Consider the following 20,863-nt stretch of genomic DNA (forward strand, 5'->3'; position numbering starts at 1 on the left):
AGAAGCAAATTCATGATTTGAAATAGCCGAGCAAAAGACCTGACCTGAAACCTATAGAAATGTTGTGCAAATTCCGAAAGCATGCAGTTCATTGAAGGAAACCCACCAACATCTCAGAGTTGGGGCGGTTTTATCAGCAGGAGTGTCCTAAAATCCCTCCAAGCCGTTGTGCCGGACTGATCAACAGTTACCTGAAAAAGTTTGGTTGAAGATATGGCTGCATAAGGCAGTCAAAACAGTTACTGAAATCAAAGTTTCGCCACCCCCAGCCACCCGTCTAACATATTCATGTAATATTCGATATTTTTCTCAATAAACAAGTGAACAATTATAATGCTTTTGCGTTCTTTTGTTCAATTGCGTTCGCTATATCTAGGTTTACGACTTATGTGAAGAACTGATCACATATTCGGTCGTACTTATACAGAAATAGCGAAAAGTCTGCAGCGTTCACAAACTTTCTGGGACTAATAATACAGGTCACGCAAGCAAGGTCAGCTTACCTAATTGATATAGCCATATCAAACACACAGTCCAGTACAGAAATTAACATGACAAATGCTGAATTAAAGGAGAAAATTGAAAGTCTCTGGAACATAAACATGTTCCCGACAGCTGGTCTTATCCCAAAGACACTACGCAGCAACATTATACAATTCGGGCTACACAGCAATACTCATGTAAATTTCCAGAAAGCCACAATGCTAAACACCACTAGAATAGTCCAAAAATTCGTAGCGATTGAGGAATGACCCTGCCCATATCTCAGGTTTTAGCAGCCGGAGCCCAGAAAAAAGAAAGACGAATCAGAAGAAGCAGGAAGCAGGATTAGTGAGGGAAGACAACGCACGCACGATTCAGGAATGCAGAATTACCAACAAGCACAACGGGATTTGAAAAGATGAGGGGGATCTGATAGAGGTTTATAAGATTATTAGAGACATAGAGAGTAGACAGACAGTAATTTTTAGTGAATATTGAAATGTTTATGGGCATGGATTTAATATGAGAGGGTGGAATTGCAAAGGAGATGTGAGGGGCGAGGTTCTTACACTGAGTGTGGTCGGTTCCTATAGTGTATACCGACAATGGCTCCTATTTCAGCCACTGAAACTTGTACATCTTCCTCAGTTGTTATAGAACTCTTGGTGGCATGACTCATTGGAGCCCTTCTTGCACGGCCACTCAATTTTTAAAGACGGCCAATTCCAGACAGAAATGCAGCTGTGGCATATTATTTCCATTTCCTGATAACTCCATTAACTATACTCCAAGGGATATTCAGTGACATGGAACTTTTCTTGTATACATTTCCTGATTTGTGCTTTTCAATAGCCTTTTCACGGACTTGCTTGAATTGTTCTTTTTTCTTCATGATGTAGTTTTTGCCAGAATACTGACTTACCAGCAGTTGATCCTTGCAGAATCAGGTGTATTTGTGATGCAATCAATTGAAATAGCTTGACTACACATAGGCCTCCAAAGTCAAATCTCCATTTTAACTAATTATGTGCGTTCTAAAACCAACTGCTTGCACCAGTCAATACTTATCTCCAGCCGCTATCTCCAACAATAACCCAAACAAGCTGAAAGCAGAACAGCAGCTCCTATAGATCTTTATGAAATACCTACAGCAGAACAGTAAAGAAGTGAACCAGGGCATTACATATATGTATAGATAGTGCGCCAAGGTATACATTCTTACCTGGCTTTTGATTTGATAAGCAAATTTGGTTCGATTCACTGAATTATAGAGTGGGTTTAAAGCGCAACAGAAACATAGTGGGCTTAGAGAGTCACCCTGAAAGATGCCTCAATTTTTCTTGATAACAGTGGTTGTCCTCTTGCGCTGTTAATATATAGGATGATTATAGTACGCCAATGTACGTAGAACATCGATAAACTATGATTGTGTGATAGAGCTAACTCTTTTTTTGTAGTCAATATAAAGTTTTCTTCTTTTCCGGCGGGGTTGATTTAGAATTATAGAATGTATTGTCAGTTGTTCATTCCATCCTTTCATACCATTAACGGCATCAATTCTTCTTTAAGGATATTGTAGTTACCAGACTGAGTTGTAATCAGCTGCGCGATACATGGTGTCACCATTTTATATATAGTTTGTAAAGAAGTAATAGAACGATTTTCGATGCATCATTTCTGACTTCCCATTTAGGTGAGATATAAGTTTTACGTTTTGTCAAATATTCGGGCATGTTTTTCAGGATTTTAGCAACATATTTGAATTTTTTATATGTGCAGGTGAAGGCAAGTAATTACAATATCTGCCAATATATCCTTCCAGATGTCGGTATTTTTATGATCACCATATCCAATGTAACGTTTGATAAAATATCTGCCAATATATCCTTCCAGATGTCGGTATTTTTATGATCACCATATCCAATGTAACGTTTGATATTGGCTTTGCATTTCCTCAATGGTCTGTGCGTTCGTTTACTTCCCTAATCCAGGCTGAGTCCTGATTCTTGATCACCCTCTGACCAGATATGAGAACGAAAATTCATTTTCTTTGAGTTTGTTCGTAATTTTGTGCTAGTGTTGGTGCCCTTTGGTGCGTCGAATTTAGTATCATTCTCCAGTGTAAACCTTTTTCACTGTTTCTGCACTCATCTCTGTTTTCCTCATCATGCGCATTACATGTATACCTACAGGAGGCTTCTGTTTTAGTGTATCTATTCTGTCTACAATGCTATTGTTTGACTGATCGTATCTTGCATGAATCTTCTCACGTTTAAACATTTCCTTAACATTTCTCTTAACTTTCTTGCTTGGGGTATACATTTTATACTACCTTAGGCGAGCTATTTCTGCTCTTAAGGCTCCAGTTTTGCTTTTTTAAAAAAAAAATCTATTTTTGCAATTGCGCTGTTCTGATTTCCTTTATCCGTTTTAGTTTCAATGAACGACTACCTTTATTTTGGAGGCATTGCATTGAGCTGCTGTTAGTGCTTCACAGTATGGTATTGCTTGAAATTTACACAAATGTTGTTGAAAGGACTGACATTTTTCTGTAAATTTTGATGATGTATTTTGGTTTGTTATGTTGTGTCATTTCGGAGGGAACAATGTCCATATTTTCTGTTAGTAGGGTGTTAAACAGAAAGATAATTTTGTCCGTATGCGCAGCTTCATCATCAGCATTTTGCAAGGCTCCACACCTTCCGGATGAGAAGCACTTGAAGTAAATTTATTTACATCATCGCTTGATGGGTCGCATCGTCATTATTTTATTGAATAGCATTGTTATGGTCTTTAGGCTGGTTTCTTTCCAGGTCTCGTGCAATTTCATGTTTAATTTTCTATACCGTGTCTACAGGGGATAAGTTTTTTTATTACTGTTGCTTTCACTCTACGCCGGTCTGGCATTCGTTGCTCACTTACTTGCATGAAGTGTTTTTGAGCAATAAACCTTTGATCAAGTTTGTCCCTATATCCTGTGATGCCAGTCTCAAGCTCCGTTACTTAATAACGTATCACATTCTGAATATGCATACTTTTAATGGCCACTTCGAGCGCTTGTTTCATCTGTTAACAGTTTGAGTGAGCTCAGTTGTAATTGGACTGCACCGCTGAGAAATACCTGCAGCAGTCGAAGCCTCTGGTGTCGATGGTCTACACTGAATACTGGCAGTATCCATTTCGGGTTTCCCGGTACCTGCCGGCCTATTCGCCGTGTACTACTAGCAATTCGCTTGGTGTCATGCCCATCGTTTGCTCCAAACATGCCCTTGGTATCCAGAGGCAACGTCCGGATCACACTGTTCAGTACACACCTCACCATTTTTGAAGTGAAAACGTATTGCTTTCTTATACCTACAACCAGGTATTGGTTTCAGCCGCCCCTAACTTGGATAAAATTATTATTATTATTATTATTATTATTATTATTATTATTATTATTATTATTATTATTATTATTATTGTTGTTGTCGTTGTTGTTTTTGTTATCATCATCATCAGCAGCATCATTATTGCTTTATTATTATCAATAATTTTTACTTAGCTCAAGTTAGTAAAATCTGAAGTACGGTTCATGGACTAGTACACTCATTTTTTCGTTTTGTTAACTTTTTTGTGTTCATTGTGATGTCTTTTAAAGCTTTGCGTGAATATTTTGGTGAAGCCCTATTGTTAAATGCTACAGTGTAGCGCCTTTGGGGTGATAGCAGTTCTAAGCAGTTCATTGTATACCCTGTTCATGTTCCATCGTATTTCCATTTCCTCTTTTAATTCAACATTCCATTTATTGATTTCCGTATGTTACGTGTGATTGGAGTGGCTATATCTATTAAGGAAGTCATATATGTTCATTGATCCTGTATCATTATATCCGGACAGTTATTATGGGTTGTCCTATCTCTAATAATGCATTTGTTGTACATATAATTTGTAAGAATACGGCTCTAATACTGGAACAGGCTTCAATTTGTAGAATTGTATGATTTCTTTTACGTGGTTGTAATTTAAAACAACATGTTGGCCAATGATGTATGCGTAATGGCGCCAGCGTAAGTGATCGGATAATTTCTGCAGGAGAAGCTGGATTTTATTTTTGGGATTCTCTTGGTATTTTCGGCAGTTACACTGCACGCTGCATCCGCAAAGTAAACAACATTATGAAGGACACTACGCACCCCTGTTACGTACCCGTGGGTAGCTTGTACTTGTCACGTGACAGTGGTGTTGAAGTTATACTGGACTTAAGGTAGTGGTCTTATGATGGTGGAGTGACGTCATTTCCCCCCTCCAGTACAGGTCATGTGACAGGTTTTTTTTTACAGGGTATAAAAGGAGGACCCCTCCCTGTGAGGAGGGGCAGTTCGTGGCTGGATTTGCCATTTTGACTCCATGCCTCTGCGTGGTCCAATATTATGACGCAGTTTGGTTGAAAGGTGGAGTTTTATTTAATGCCTAAAGTTTAAAAAGTCATTGCCGGCAGTTTCTTTATAATACTGCCAGTTAAAAATCAGTGGAGAGTGAAGATTGGAGTTTGGGAGCTAAAAGATTGAGGAAAGTCGATTTCGACGATGAAACAGGTTCGACCTTGTTTGATCCTCGTTCGGAAGGAATTCGTCGGCTGTCCCCCTGGTAACCCCTGCGAATAATAGCATACAGTTTTGTAAATGAAAGGTCAGTGCCTTAAGCTATTTCATTTTTATCTTCGTAAATTCTCCGGGAAAAGTATAGTTCGACTGGGAACCGCAACAACACGACGTGAAAGAGAATTTAAATCTTCTAAAAAGTCTCTCCTTTAATGGACTGTAAGCATTTTGAACTTTTGCAGTACTACTTTGAAGAACTGCTTTCGCTTTATTTCTTTAAGAACTGTTTAAGCTGCAGCACAGCAGCTGATTTCCGGTTACGTTAGTGGTTTGTTTACTTTTGGGGGTTTGTTTTTCAGTGTTTAATAAATGTTTTATTTGTTACAAAAAAACCCTGCCTCACATATATATTTATTGTTGCTGAATCCGTAACACCCCTCATACAAACTGTTCTCCCTCCTGTCATTTAGCAAAAGGCACCGGGCAAAAAGCATTGGGGCTTTCACGAGCAGACTATGTAACAGTCTTCCCCCACGCCATCAGTCTCCTCAAAACCCGGAGTATGGACTGAGACCAACGTACTGCCCTCTACTGTGTCTATTTGCTTGTTTATTATTTAATGTAAAGCCAGCATTGTTTTGTGCACTTTATGCAGTCCTCGGTAGGTCCGTTGTAATGGTCCCGCCTGGCAATCCCCTACCTGGCTATTTACTTCAGGAATTGGGCCTCAATCCCCTTGTTTTGTGACCAATCATTCCCAGGTTCCACTAACTACAAACACACGTTTTCCATCAGCAAATGCAGTACAAAAACACTGTGATCACAACAAGGAGCTGCCAGTTCGTTGGTCGTCTCTGGAGTGAGTAACATTGTTTCATGGTTCTTAGGACTGCCATTTCTAAGTCTATCATCGCTCCTGATTCCGATTCCGCACTCGCTATGTCCAGAACGCCTCCCGACTCTGCCTCCGCGCCTATGTCCTGCACCTGGGTTCATCCTCAGCCTCGTCCTTGCAACAGAACGAAGTGGCCATGATGAATCCAACGGACACGGATCCCGTACAACAGGCCCTCGCCAGTCAGGGCTACCTACTGGGCGGACATGGAAAACCTTGGGACGCTATACACGTATGTACGGACGGTCGGTGAACAGGCGGATCGAGTTTCCGCTTCTCTTTCTACGTCTTTTCCAAGAATCCCGACTACCCAATCCGCACCTCTTGGGATGCCGTCGCCTCTGGGATCAGCAACACAGTCCCCTCGAGAGCCATACGTCCCCGAGACCGAACCCTACGCTGGGGACCTGGAGAGATGCCCGGTCTTCCTGTTACAATGTTCTCTGGTGTTTCAGCTACAGCCAGCTACGTACCTACACCTCCGATAAATCCAAGATTGCGTACACCATGGGGTTCTTACGAGGGGATGCCTTGGCCTGGGCAAACTCGATATGGGATAACTGTCCAGAGGTTTGTTCCTCCTTCCCCTCCTTTGTTGCTGAAATGAGGAAGGTCTTCGAACAACCGATTCGCGGTAAGGACGCCACCAAACGCTTGCTGACTCTTTGTCAGGGTCCGCGTAGCGTAGCAAGGTATTCCATCGAAATCCATACCTTAGCCGCAGACTCAGGAGGGAATAACGAGGCCCTGCGGGGCTTTGTCAGGGCCTTCCGGACAAGATAAAGGATGAACTGGCAGGGAGGGACGACGAGGACTCTCTGGACTCTCTGACCTCGCTCGCCACTAGATTAGAGAATCGACTTCAGGATCGGCTGAGAGAAAGAAACAGTCGCCACTTTCCTCGGGGAAGCCCACAGTCACCTTATCAGTTTCAGCCAGCATCCCTTCCACAGCCACTCCCTCGGTAGCTCCTGCTCCGACCGTCCCCACCACCCTGGGATGGAAACGATGCAGATGAGACGGAACCGGCTCTCCCCGGCCGGACGACTTCGGAGGTGGAGAGATGGGGATTGTTTCTATTGTGGCCAGCCAGGACATTTCCGGAATACCTGCCCTCCGCGGCCAAAAGGGAGGGCTCACCAGTGAAAAGGTTTGCCTGGTGAGCTGGACGATATTCCCTTTACCCCCCGGACTCTAATGCAGAGCCCGTCTACCGTGAAATACCAATGACAGTCTCTGTCCCTATCTGCTTTGGTGGATTTTGGTGGAAATGTCTTGGACGGAGACATAGCCTCCCGGGATGGAATACCTCCCGAACCCACCAGCTACCCCCATGGAAGTACGGGGCCTGGATGGAAAACTGCCGGCTTGGGTGATCCACTGTATACCGCCCCTGACCATGATTATCATAATGGGTGGCATTGGGAGTGGATCCAAATGCAAGACACAGACACTGAACTACAAGGAAAAGGTCTAGGCGTGCCAAGGAAGCAAGGGAATCGGGAAAGAACGGTCACTCTACATGGCACCAGCCCCGGACGAGAGAAGGACTCCGGACCTGGGCCAGGACCTGACTACGATAGGAAACCAGGACATGGAACTGGGAACTAGGAGCCCGGGGTTGGACTCCAAGCTAGAGACTGGTCAAGCACCTAGAATCTGGATATTGACGAGGGAATCCCAGCACCGGGCTGGGCATGGTACTCCTGTGCTGGGCGACGCACATGGACATGACAAGAACCCAGAGCCTTGGTCGAGGGAGAGACAGCAGGACTGGACGTGAGACTCCTGGACAAGGGAACCCTAGCACCGGGCTGGGCAGGGAACTCCTGGGCTGGACGAGGCGCATGAAAAGATGAGAACACAAAGCCGTGGCTAGGACAGGAAAAGGACGTTGGACGTGACTAGGGCTGGACGAGACCCGAAGCCTTGACTTGATCGAGGAAGTACAAAAACGAAGAACACTGAGCCTGGGCCGAGGGAGGACAGGAACGAGGAACACAGAGCAAGGACCCCCTTGGGTACAGGACGTAGGGCCGGGACTCATAAAACAGAACGCTGAACACGACGAGACAGTTCCCAACGCTAGGATGCGGCAAAACGGCCGGACCTACCTAGCGAAGGCGTGGGCACAGACAGACATCTCCAAACAGGGCGAGGCTCCAGACACAGGCAAGGCGAGTTAAGGCTCCAGTCACAGGCAAGGCAAGGCAAGGCTCCAGATACAGTCAAGGCGAGGTAAGGCTCCAGAAACAGTCAAGGCGAGGTAAGGCTCCAGACACAGGCAAGGCCAGGCAAGGCTCCAGTCACAGGCAAGGCGACGCAAGGCTCCAGAGGCTGAATCCTGAAGCTATTTATGAAACCAGTCCAAACAAAAATCACCTACCTCAACAGAAACTGGGGAAACCCGGAAAACCTGGAATAAGGGACATGGACCGGACCATGAACTGGAATACGGATTTCACGGACCGGACCATGACATTGATCCTATCGGGAGTAGGTACGATTCAGTCTCATTCGTTCACCTCAAGGCCCGGTATTTCTTGAGTATCCATGGTAGACCCAACACAATCCCCACATCGACTGGTCTACCGGGTGGATAGCCAAATGGAACCAGTCTTGCCACGCAAACTGTCTGCGGTCAGCTCCATCTCTCAGGGAAGCTACCATGAATCCGCCTGCCCCGAATCCCTCGACTTGTCCTGAGTCCACACCGAGTACCATGACTCTCCCAACAGAGGAAACATCCTCTCCACACCCACTCTATCAAGCCCTTTCACTAGTCCATTGGTTTCAATGAGGTCACCGCTTAATCTTCTGAATTCTCGTGAATGAAGTCCCTGAGCCGTCAAACAGTCTTCATGAGGTATGGAGAGAAAGCAGGTACAGTGTGCTGAGTTGGATGATCAGCCATGGCGGTTCAGGCACGAAGGGCCGAATGGCCTACTCCTGCACCTATTTTCTATGTTTCTATGTTGCATATGACAAGCTATGGAAACAAATAATTTTCGTGAATCTCCTTTCAAGTCTCCAATTTCCTCACCCACCGATCTAAGAGCTTACTTGGCCACAAATATCACGGACCAGTCTGTCCTCTTTATCGCCTGCCCAACCTTCTTATTCTGACATGTACCTCCTTCTACTCTATTCTTATTCGCAGTGCTACTTAAAATTGTCTCGACACGAAACGTTGACATTTCATTCACCTCCATAGATGCTGTCTGACATGCCGACCCCCTCCAGCATTCTGCGTGGATTATCACAGTTTCATATGAGTGGACGGGCGGTAAAACTGGATGTAATATGGAGGACTTTAATACAGATTTGGTCCAAATCTCTTTCATAAGGCAATTTTGCTCGGCATTGTTTCCGAACAGACCCTCATCTGATACAGAATGATCCTTTCCTTCATCACCCACGCAGTGACGTCAGATTCGATGCGGTCAAGTTTTCGGGATTATATCACCCTCCTCCCATTCATGGAAAGAATCTCATCTGAGTCTTTCACTCTGAGGAGAGTGCTCAAAATTAGTACACTTGCGTATCACACGACACGACTACATCAGCCTTGCAGGCAGTTCCCAGATCCATCTCACTGCACAGCGGTCAATTAACAAATGGGTTTATTATTCAAGATTCCAAATTGTCTGATATCATTTCAATTCGCAAGTATAAAGGAGAAAGAAATAGATGTTACTGCGCATTCAATGCAACGCAAAAACACAAAAAAGCACAGAAAAATCATTTCCACTATGAATTGAGCAACAGAGCAATTGCGGCGCAGGCGAACAACAAATTGCAAAGTCACAGCGAGGCAGAATGCAATATCAAGAGTCCGTCTAGTCGTCAGGGTGAAGGGTTGAATATTTTTATAGCGGCGTGATTAAATCCTTTCCTGAGTGTGATGGTACGTGCTTTCAGTCTTTTGTGTCTCTTGCGAGATGATGCAGAACGAATGTGCGGGATCGGTGGAGGTGCATCCTGGACACCACCACCCTGTTACACAATTCATTTTACGTGTTCCCTCAGTGTTCCGGACTCAAATGGGTTAACTGTAGAAATATGTTGTGTAAATAACATCAGCCCGCACGAAGCCTGATTGGGTCACTGGGGGATTCAAAGCTCTATTTGAATTTGCCACTTTCGATGAAGTACACAGTGCTGGTGAGAGCAACCACTCCGTCACACACGGACCGCAGCGGCTCAGGAGCGGAGGAAAATAACTGGGGAGCTGCGATAAACAAAGTGGGATTTTACATGAGCGGTTGGATCTGCAGCGTGCGAAGTGCCGGCCATCGACTGGAATCTGGGACAGTGACGGAAAATGGTTCAGGATCGGGAAATTGGAACATGGAATGTTTCTGCGACGGGGAAGGGTATCTTCAGCCTGGCTCCCTATATTTTTTCGAAAGATCCGTGGAGGACAGCAGACATACGGATCTGGTATTTACTCGTGACGATACAGCCCATCTACTATCCCGTTCTCGCTTTGGTTGCATTTCCCGGTAAGTTCCTGTTCACCGACTGGACGATTGAGAGACTGGCAAGTAGTGGTCACGGAGACCGGTAAAGGGGTCTGATTGATGGGGATTTAGTTATATGTTCCGGTTAACACAGTAGATCGCCCTCACTGACTGAACTTCGGGTGATGAACCTGTGATATATTCACGGGATGGCGTCAGTAACGTTTGTCTCCGTGTTTTTCTTTAAACAATAATAATATTTAAAAAGCACTCTTGATATAGACGATCAAGTTTCAATATGTTTTCAAAATACAAACGGAAATAAAATTTGAAGATCAGAAAAACGACTTTAGTTAAAAGCAAGGTTAAATAAACAGTTCCTGAGCTGGCGTTTGGAAGTTTCAACTGAGACTGTATCTCTTAAAGTTTCAGATATTGAACTCACCAGGCTGGAGTGTAGTTTAAGATAGACGTCTTTCCAATCATCTTTTGAGGCATATTGTTCAAATTTAAGAGAGCGGCAGGAGAAGCCTGAGAGCTCGCGCTGAAATTACAGCACTGGAGACAAAAACATGTTTCCAGATTTGCTGTATGTGACTCTGCTGACTTTGCTTCTTGGACACTGACATGCTTGTGTTTCTCTCAATCCCAATAGTGAATGTGCTGACGATTGTTGTCCTGTCCCGAGGAAAGTGCGGTCTTTCTAAAGGTGTCACTCGTTACCTGATGGCCATGGCAACAGCCGATCTCCTGGTTGTTATTGTCGACCTGGTACTGAGAAAGATTCCGGTTGTTTATTGGGAAGCGTTTAATTTCCTGTGGAACATCCCCGTATGTAATGTCCACGCCACCCTACTTTACGCAGCCTACGACTGTTCCGTCTGGTTCACCGTCATGTTCACCTTTGACCGATTTGTGGCAATTTGCTGCCAGAATCTGAAAGCTAAATACTGCACTGAGAGAACGGCGGTTGTGGTTCTGTGGACTGTGACCGCGCTGAGCTGCTTCAAAAACGTTTTCTGGTATTTTATGCTCTCAGGAAGGTATCGGCTTTCTAACATCCCTTGGCCTTGCGTAGCAAGAGATGCTGTCAAGCAGTCACTGGCCTGGACAGTAGTTGAGTTCAGCAGCCACATCCTGACGCCTGTGATCCCGTTTGTGGTCATTCTGCTGCTCAATGCTTTGACCATCAGTCACGTGTTAGTGGCGAGCAGAGCCCGGAAGAGACTCCGGAGTCGCGATAGTGGAAATGGTTCCAAAGACCCGGAAATGGAGAACCGAAGGAAGTCGATCATTTTACTGTTGGTCGTGTCGGCGAATTTCATCGTGTTGTGGATTATTTATGTTGTGCACACTGTGTGGACGCGATTGATTTATTTTTTTGTTGCGATCCCACCTTTCTGCTTTTGGGATCTGGGCTACATGCTGCAGCTAATGAGCTGCTGCACAAACACGGGTCTTTACGCCTTGACCCAGAGGAAGTTCAGGCAGCAGATGCGGGAGGTTGTGAAATTTCCATTCACTCGCATTGTCAGAGAAACTATTCGGAATAAAGAGTAAGAATCCGCGCTGCCCACCTAGTTGAACAGGTTTGAATGAGGTTTCAGTCCCCGCAGCCGCCTCTATGAATTTTGTACGTTCGATCGGTGACGGCGTGGGTTGTTCCAAATGCATTCACTTTCCAAAAACGTGAAGGTGCTTGTGGAAACCCCTGCTACCCTGCTGTATCGATAAATAATTAAAATGAAATACTTTAAAATGAAACTCTCTCCATCAATTCCAGGCTCCATAATAAAAGACAAGCTTCTATGTCATGGAGCGTAGTATTAGCAGTTGTCTGCCCGTTCTACCATTGTGTCTGTCTCTCAAGAACGAAGACAAAGTTATTGAATCCAGGTTATTGAATCCAGGTTATTGAATCAAAGAATCCGCATTGAAATCAGTTTTACAAATACATGATTGGAAATGATGATCACAGATCAGTGCCGCACAGGAGTAGGTCGTTCGGTCCATTATGGATGCAAACAATAACGCCAATTTAAGCTGCTCATGTGCGTCTGCGTATCCATGTTTGCTTGATCAATCCTCCATCTAAGTGATGCTTAGAGGAGCAAATGAACGATGGCCAGAACAATTGTTTATGCAGTCTGGAGATTCTGCAGATGCTACACATCCGCAACAACGCATATAAAATCCTGGAATGACTCATTGGCTTAAGCGGGATCCATATCAATGAACATACTGTCGAGGTTTCCGGAATCCTTCATCAAAACTGGAAAGGAAGGGGAAAGGAACCAGAGGAAGAAGGTGGGCGGAAAGGGTAAGTGCACATGCTAGAACATGGTAGTTAAAATCGAGTAATCAAGAGAGGGGGTGCGAAGCAATATTAGAAAGTGATAAGTGGAAGACTAATAGCAGAAGATGGAATTAGATCTGAAAGGTGAATGGATCACGGGAGAAAGGGACAGGACAGTAATCGGAGGGAATGCGTAGTGGGGGAGAGAGAGTTGGTAAGTGGGGGAAGAGAGGAGAATTAAAGAGGAGGAGATGGTAGAGGGGGAGAATGAACTGGAAGTTGGAGATATCGACGTTCAATCATTCACGCTGCTGCTGCATGACTTCCTGAACTCATCACTAAAAGCACCAGCAACTAATGAAATGATACGTACGCCCTCTTTACCAACATCTCTACGTGCATTGTTACGTTCAGAAAGACATTGAGCTCGTGTCAAAGATCCTACAGTACATCAAAGCTTCTAAGTATACAGTACCTACAATTGCTATTTTATGATTGCATTTAACCTCACCCCACACACAGTGTGCAGCAAGCCACTGATTCCGGATTAACCTCCATCTATCATGGTGCTTCCCAAATCCGCAGTTTGCTAACATCGTGCAGAATCCTTCGAGAAATTTCCTCAACATGGACACACCACCAATTTATGAATTATTATCCCAACATTTTAAAATAACCCTTTGTGCCGGCATATAATGAATGTTACACAATTCACATGTCTACCTCTCTAAACATCGCAGAATCGCTGCAGTTACAAAGTACCCGCACCGCCTATCCCGGTAGCGCGTTCCTGGCATCCATCAATCTCGGTGTGAAAGCAATTGCACTGGAAGACACCTTTGAAATAACCTCGTTCACACTTTGATTCCATATTCTCTGGTGTTTAGGATTGCCACGCAGGAAAAATGTTCTGGCTCTGTTTCTATACAATCATGTCAAAAGTAAAGGTCAATACACCTGTCATCCCAAACTCCGCTGTTTTTGTGTTCGTCCATATATTTCCAGATTTTCCTTTTCAATCCCCATTTCTGACTCTGTTTCGCAACACGATCCAGTCAGCTACCACACAGTGCATGATATATTTAGATTCTACGTGGTTTTTAAAATTCCTCCTTCTCAAGTTCACGTTTATTCTCAACCGGTGATACATATATGTGATCAAACGAAGCATCCATCCTCGGGACCAGACACCGGATCACAAAACACACATGACACACATCGAATGAAAAAAAATGTTGCTACGAGTAAGGTTGTAAATATAATTCAATATCGGTGAATTTCTCAGCAGAGGTAAACAGTATAAAGTAATCTGTATACAGCTCTTGTCCTGGTGATGAGACCCGGTGGTGGCAGGGTCCTCTGCTGTTTCACGGTTAGACTTTTGAGGTCCTTGCCCATGTTGGAAGTCCAGGTTGTAATGCTCCTGTACCTCTATCCTGTGCCCACCTTGAGTTCCATTCAACGCTTATTTCGTACTCGCCTCCTTCTCGACGACAAACAGTCCCGCCTCGGTACCAACTACTGCTTTTTCAGGCTCACAGTACCAACTCGCAATACTGCCTCTTCCCCTTCCCTCCATTCCTGCTGAGTCACTGGAGACACACCAACGCTGCTGATATTCATTACAACAAGCAGTCTTTCCTATATGTTCCACTCGGTAGAGTCGCACAAAAGTCCTTCATACTTTTGGCCGTTGGGATCAGATATATCAGCGGATGTTTCAAAGAAATTACGATCGTTACCGTGACGTTGTTTACAGCAATAAGTTATTCTCACTATGATCCACTTGACCGGCTCGGCTGTTGCGGATGTAAGGGTCTCATCGTCACTATTTCACAAACATTATCTCTCCATACATGGGCCGCCAGTTTTTTTTTTAACTTCAAGTTCATGCTTGACATTTAAAATATGAACTGAAGTCTGGTTCTCGACTGAGTTAATATCTGCTGAATTTATATTAACAGAGAATACTCCCAGAACAACCACCCACTACTCATTGGATATTCCGACTTCTGCCCCCTTCCTTCGTCAAGCTAATAGAGTCTCTGCCCGAAACATCAACTGATTATTCTTCCTCCATAAATTCTGCCTGAAACGCTGAGTTCCTCTAACTAGCTGTCTGGGGTAAAAGTAACACCTGCTGCTGTCATCTCTCAATAACAGCATTTTGAAATTAACCCATTCTGCAGTATGATCATTAAAACGACTAAAAAACACAGCTTTATGCAGTATTTAAATTGCTGCATGGCATTTATAGTACATAGATGTAAAGTAGAACGAAGTTCTTATTACTCCGGCTCCAGTGCAGCACAAATAAATTCCATTAAATAAAGAACACAATCGTAAGAACAAAGCATTCTTACTCTGGGTCCCATCTTCAGAAAGGGCGCTAGGTACTGGGCTGTCAGTGGATAAGGTGATAAACTACTGGTGGCTGAGGGTCTGCAGGGGTGTGTTATTGGGTGGAGATGCCATTCAGACTTAAGGCTTGGGGAAGATAACTGCTTGTGGTCCTGCAGTGGGGATAGGTAGCCTTCTCCATTAGTGGAGTGGGATTAACAGTCTGATGGTTGTGAGCCTTCTTGGTGTTAGTGACACTTTTCCGGCCCGTTAGTGCCTCTTATCCGCCAGCACAAATTGCCAGGATCATCAGACCTCAGTCGATTGGAGAGAAATCGACCCTGTGCTGTCCCCTTTATTTCCAGACAACTCCAATTGCCTGCGCTGTGAATATCTTTCCTCTCCCACTGATGTGTTCTGTGGAGGTTCTGTTGGCGTTCCTGCAGCTCTGGGTTTGTATGGAATTGGTTTGCTGATCCCATGCCCAACTCTCCTTCTTCCACAGCTGTGGTTAGGACCACACATGGCAAAGAGACTATATGTTGTTCACTACCACATTTTCAACTGAGTATCCGGCGTTTTTGTCAGCATGTCTCTTAAAACTAAAGTATTATCAAACTGTTATGACTCAGAGAATAAGGATGCCTATTTTCCTCATTTTTTGTGGAACACTTCGCTCTCCGACGCACTGAAATCCAGCGTCTGTGTCTCCATTTCCCAATATATTTGCTCCTTTGCTCAGAGGGTCTTGCTTGGTAAAGGACTGCGGTGCCACAGTCGCGTCGCAGACAGAACGGCGAGATGACAGCTCTTTGTATTGGAGTTCCAAGTTCAAATCCGACGTCGTCTATGAAGGGTTTGTACATTCGACCCGTGAACGCATGGATTTTCTCTCCCATGTGCCCCGGTTTCCTTTCACATACAGATACCTAACACCTGGGTTGTTAATTGGTATTTGCAAATTTGTCCCATGATTAGACCAGTGGTTTACTGAACGGCGCGGTTTAATGGGCCGCGCACTCAATCTGCTTCTGTGTTTCAGCATGGAAGGGGAGGTATAGAGGGACCCTGTGGAAACAGGGGAACGGTCACGAGGTTCTATGGGCGCGAACCAGTTTCCTGGGTAATATGTCACCTCCCGGAAGCCAAGTTCCGTGATATGTCGGATCAAGCCCCCATCATTCTCAGTGAGAAGGTAGAGGTCGTGGTCCTTGTAGGTAGAATAACCTGGGGTGAAAGAGTGTCGAGGTTCAGCATACAGAGTTCAGGGTGTTAGGAACTACGTTAAAGGGCAGGACCAGGGAAACTATACAGTTTAATACGTGGCTAGGGGGTTGCTGTAGGTAGAAGGGAGCGCATAAGAGTTTTGAATCTTTCAAGGATGATAGGATTTGTCTGGAACGGACGGTATACAACTGAACTGGAGAGGGACTCATAACCAAGGAGGGAGTTTCGTTAACTGCGCACGATGCGGTTTAAACTAGAGTTGCAGGGGAATGGTAAGCAAAGCGCCAGAACATTTAGTGCAGACGCTGTGGAGGCAGACGTTGGTAAGCCTTCATACAAAGTTAGGAATCAATTGCTCGACCATGTAGTGAATAATGTGCTGAGTATCTTGTATTAAAATGAACTATCGTAGGAAGGGCAGCTAATTTTTCAGAAGGTGTGAAGGCTGATTTACAGACAGAGACAATATGTAGATGAGCAGAGACTGTTGATACAGCAAAGTTCCAGTGAACTGGGTGAGGTGTAAATTAAAAACTGGACAAAATCAAAAGGTTGAAGACAGGACCGAAGATGTTGTAATTGATTGCATGGAGAATACGGAATAAGCTGGGTGAACCAGCAGTCCAGCTGCACATTGACAGGTGTGACGTTTTCAGCCACACTGACTCAGGGTTGAGGGATTATATCTGGAATGTTAATGTCCAAGGGTAGGTATTGTATTGAAAGCGTAGGCAGGAAGGCAGTGGACGGTATTGCTCTGTTGGCAAGAAAATGAAATCAAATCATTAGAAAGAGGTGACACAGGGTCGGAAGAGGTTGATTTATTGCGGATAGAGCTAAGGAACTACAAGTGTAGTAAAACCCTGTTGGCAGTTGTATGTAGACACTCGGACAGTCTAAAGGTCATAGCCTACAGGTTACAAAGAGAGATAGAAAATCTATGCTAAAAGGGAAATATATTCATAGGAACTTCAATTTGCGGGTGGATTTGGAAAATCAGGCAGGGGAACTTTCTACGGTTTCTGCAAAATGGCTTTTTAGAGTAGCTCGTTGTTGGTCCCACTAAACGGTCAACTACTCTGTATTGTGCGTTTTACAAAGTACCAGAATTGATTAGACAGATTAAAGTAAAAGAACCCTGAGGGGAAAGACACCATAACATTTTGATAAATCATCTTTTACACCCTGAAATTTTGGAAGAAAAAGCTGAAGACAGATGTGTCAGCATTTCACTGGAATAAAGGAAGTGACAGAGGCATGAGAGAGTTGGTCAGAGTTGATTTGAAAAGAACACTGGCAGGGATTATGTCTGAGCAACAATGTCCGAAATGCGTATAAGCAGTTCGGAACGCATAGGATTTTAACATCCCTAACAGGAACAAGTATTCTAAAGACACAACCTGGGTTCACAAGAGAAGTAAAAGGCTACGTGAAACCCAAAGAGAGGACAGTAACGCCTGTGAGTGTGGAACACAGAGAGAGCGAGAGTCAGAGACAAGAAGAGAAGGTGAGGATAGAGAGGGTGGAGAATAGTTGTGAGGTAAAGAAACCCAGTCTCGAATAGGGGGAGAGAGGGTCCAATGAGTGCAGAAGAGAGTACGAACAGGAGCATGCAAGAAGTAAACAGAGGGAGATGGAGCCATTGTTACGAAGGGAATTGCGAGAGAGAGCGACGGTTTGACGAGAGCGGGAAAATAGGTAAGACAATGCAGACCTCTTTTATCCGTAGTATTAAGGATTTTGAGGTAAACTGACGTCCCCAGTCCGCCCTATGTGTTCAGACGTTGATCCCCTTCCTGGGTCAACGTTAATTCCGCCCCCTCTGTATGTATAGGGCCAACGCACTCCTATTCCACATACTCTCTCTACACACCGTTCTGGCACGACAGAAGACAGCATAATAAAATCCGCTGGAATGCCAGGCATTGTCTCTTCTACCCCTCTCCCATCGAGAGAACATAGAAATACCATACTCAAAGGCCGCTTCTATCCCTATTTGACAAGACATACTATTACATTTCAGATGGAAAAGTACAAGACCGATCCGCGTACTCAGACCCGAAACATTAGCCGAGATAATATTCAGACAACTAGGTGATTTAATACAGATCGTGGAGAGGTCAATTGGTAGCGAGAAATGGGAAGTGAGAGACGATGAGGAGGGAGATAGGAACAGCCCAAGGACCGGAGTCCAGAGTTTATGCCTGCACCTCTTGTACCCTTCGTGGTATCTAGATTTGAATGCCTCTGATCGGTCCCAGAGCAAATTTCGGATTACATCCAGGGTCTCCATTTGGGGAAGACACTGAATGATTTAGTGAAGACATACTTATCTACAACTGTTTTCATGAAGTTCGTTACAACCACTGCCCACAGTGTTGGTTCCAATATCTAGATGAAAACCTGAACACGGCCAAGTCCACTGACTCAAAGTAAGCCCGTTATCGCGCTTCTGCCACCCACAACCGCCTCTTAATTGTCCTTCCCTCTGGACCTAGACTTTTCTGCTCAGCCTGTGTGCATGTAGGAGGAGGACAGCAAAGTAATTCGGTCCGGCCAAGGAACGGTAGGCATTCGTTGTCTCAGTATAACAGTGGTCAGACATGTTTGGACCTCTGGTGCTACAGGTTACATGCTGGTGATAGCTGGGCAGGGTTTACTTCAAACTCCTGGTTGGAGTCTCCAGCTACGAGAAGAAATGCACTCAAAGCTGGAACACCTGGACAGCAAATCTGCAGACATTTAGATGAGCTTTATTGAGGAAATCTCGACGTTCAATACCATTGTCCCCTCGAGACTAATCAATAAGCTTATAGAAATTGCTCTGAATACCCCCTTCCATGTCTCGCATGGTTAATACCCCTCTTTTATCAGATTACTTTTTCACCAGCTCTTACTGTTTCCAACTATCAACTACAACATTTGTAATTCATCCCTCTTCCCCACTCACCCATCTAACCCCTCACGTGGCCAGAAGTATCACGGACCACTCTATCCTCCTTATCTTCTCCCCCACTTTCTATTCTGCCATGCGCCTTCTTTCTCGCCAGTATTATTCGCAGCTCAATTTAAAATATTCTCGATCCGAAACGGCGACTCTTTATTCACCTCCATAGGTACTGCCGGACCTGCGAACCCCTGCAGTTATCACAGTTTCAGGTGAGTGGACGGCAGTAAAACGGGATGTAATATGTAGCACTTTAATACAGATTTTATCCAAATCCCTTTTATGAAGCAATTGGCTACCCCCATAATTTCCAAAGTGTCCCTCATCACATACAGAATGATCCACTCCTTCATCGCCCGTGCAGTGACGTCTGATTAGATGCGGCGAAGATCCCGGGATAATATCACCCTCCTCCCATACATGGAAAGGGCTCTCATCTCAGTCTTTCACTCTGAGGAGACTGCTCTATGCTTGCAGAATTACGGATCACACACCATGACTCCATGCAGGCAGTTCCCTGATGCCATTGGACCATCCCACCGCACAATGGCCAATTGGCAGATGGGTTCATTATTCAAGATTCGAGATTGTTTGATATCATTTCCACTCGCAAGTGTAAAGGGGAAAGAAATAGTTGTTACTCCGCATTCAATGCAATGCAAAAACGCAAAAATAAAATCTCAGAAAAAAAATCATTGCCACAGTGCATTGAGTTTCCAGGTAATACAATGACAGAGTGCAAAATAAACCGCTACAGTTACAGAGCAAATGCGGCGCAGGCGAACAACAAATTGCAAAGTCACAGCGAGGCAGAAAGCAACATCAAGAGGCCGTCTAGTCGTCAGGGTGAAGGGTTGAATATTTTTATAGCGGCGTGATTAAAGCCTTTCCTGAGCCTGATGGTACGTGCTTTCAGTCTTTCGTGTCTCTTGCGAGATGATGCAGAACGAATGTGCGGGATCGGTGGAGGTGCATCCTGGACACCACCACCCCGCTACACAATTCAGTTTACGTGTTCTCTCAGTGTTCCGGACTCAAATGGGTGAACCGTAGAAATATGTTGTGTAAATAACATCAGCCCGCACGAAGCCTGATTGGGTCACTGGGGGATTCAACGCTCTATTTGAATTTGCCACTTTCGATGAAGTTCACAATTTTGGTGAGAGCAACCACTCCGTCACACACGGACCGCAGCGGCTAAGGAGTGGAAGAAAATAACTGGGGAGCTGCGATAAACAAAGTGGGATTTTACCTGAGCGGTTGGATCTGCAGCGTGCGAAGTGCCGGCCATCGACTGGAATCTGGGACAGTGACGGAAAATGGTTCAGGTTCGGGAAATTGGAACATGGAATATTTCTGCGACGGGGAAGGGTATCTTCAGCCTGGCTCCCTATATTTTTTCGAAAGATCCGTGGAGGACCGCAGACATACGGATCTGGTATTTACTCGTGACGATACAGCCCATCTACTATCCCGTTCTCGCTTTGGTTGCATTTCCCGGTAAGTTCCTGTTCACCGACTGGACGATTGAGATACTGGCAAGTAGTGGTCACAGAGACCGGTAAAGGGGTCTGATTGATGGGGATTTAGTTATATGTTCCGGTTAACAGAGTAGATCGCCCTTACTGA

The sequence above is a fragment of the Hemitrygon akajei genome, chromosome 24 (assembly GCF_048418815.1).
Source record: "Hemitrygon akajei chromosome 24, sHemAka1.3, whole genome shotgun sequence".
NCBI classification, from domain to species: domain Eukaryota; kingdom Metazoa; phylum Chordata; class Chondrichthyes; order Myliobatiformes; family Dasyatidae; genus Hemitrygon; species Hemitrygon akajei.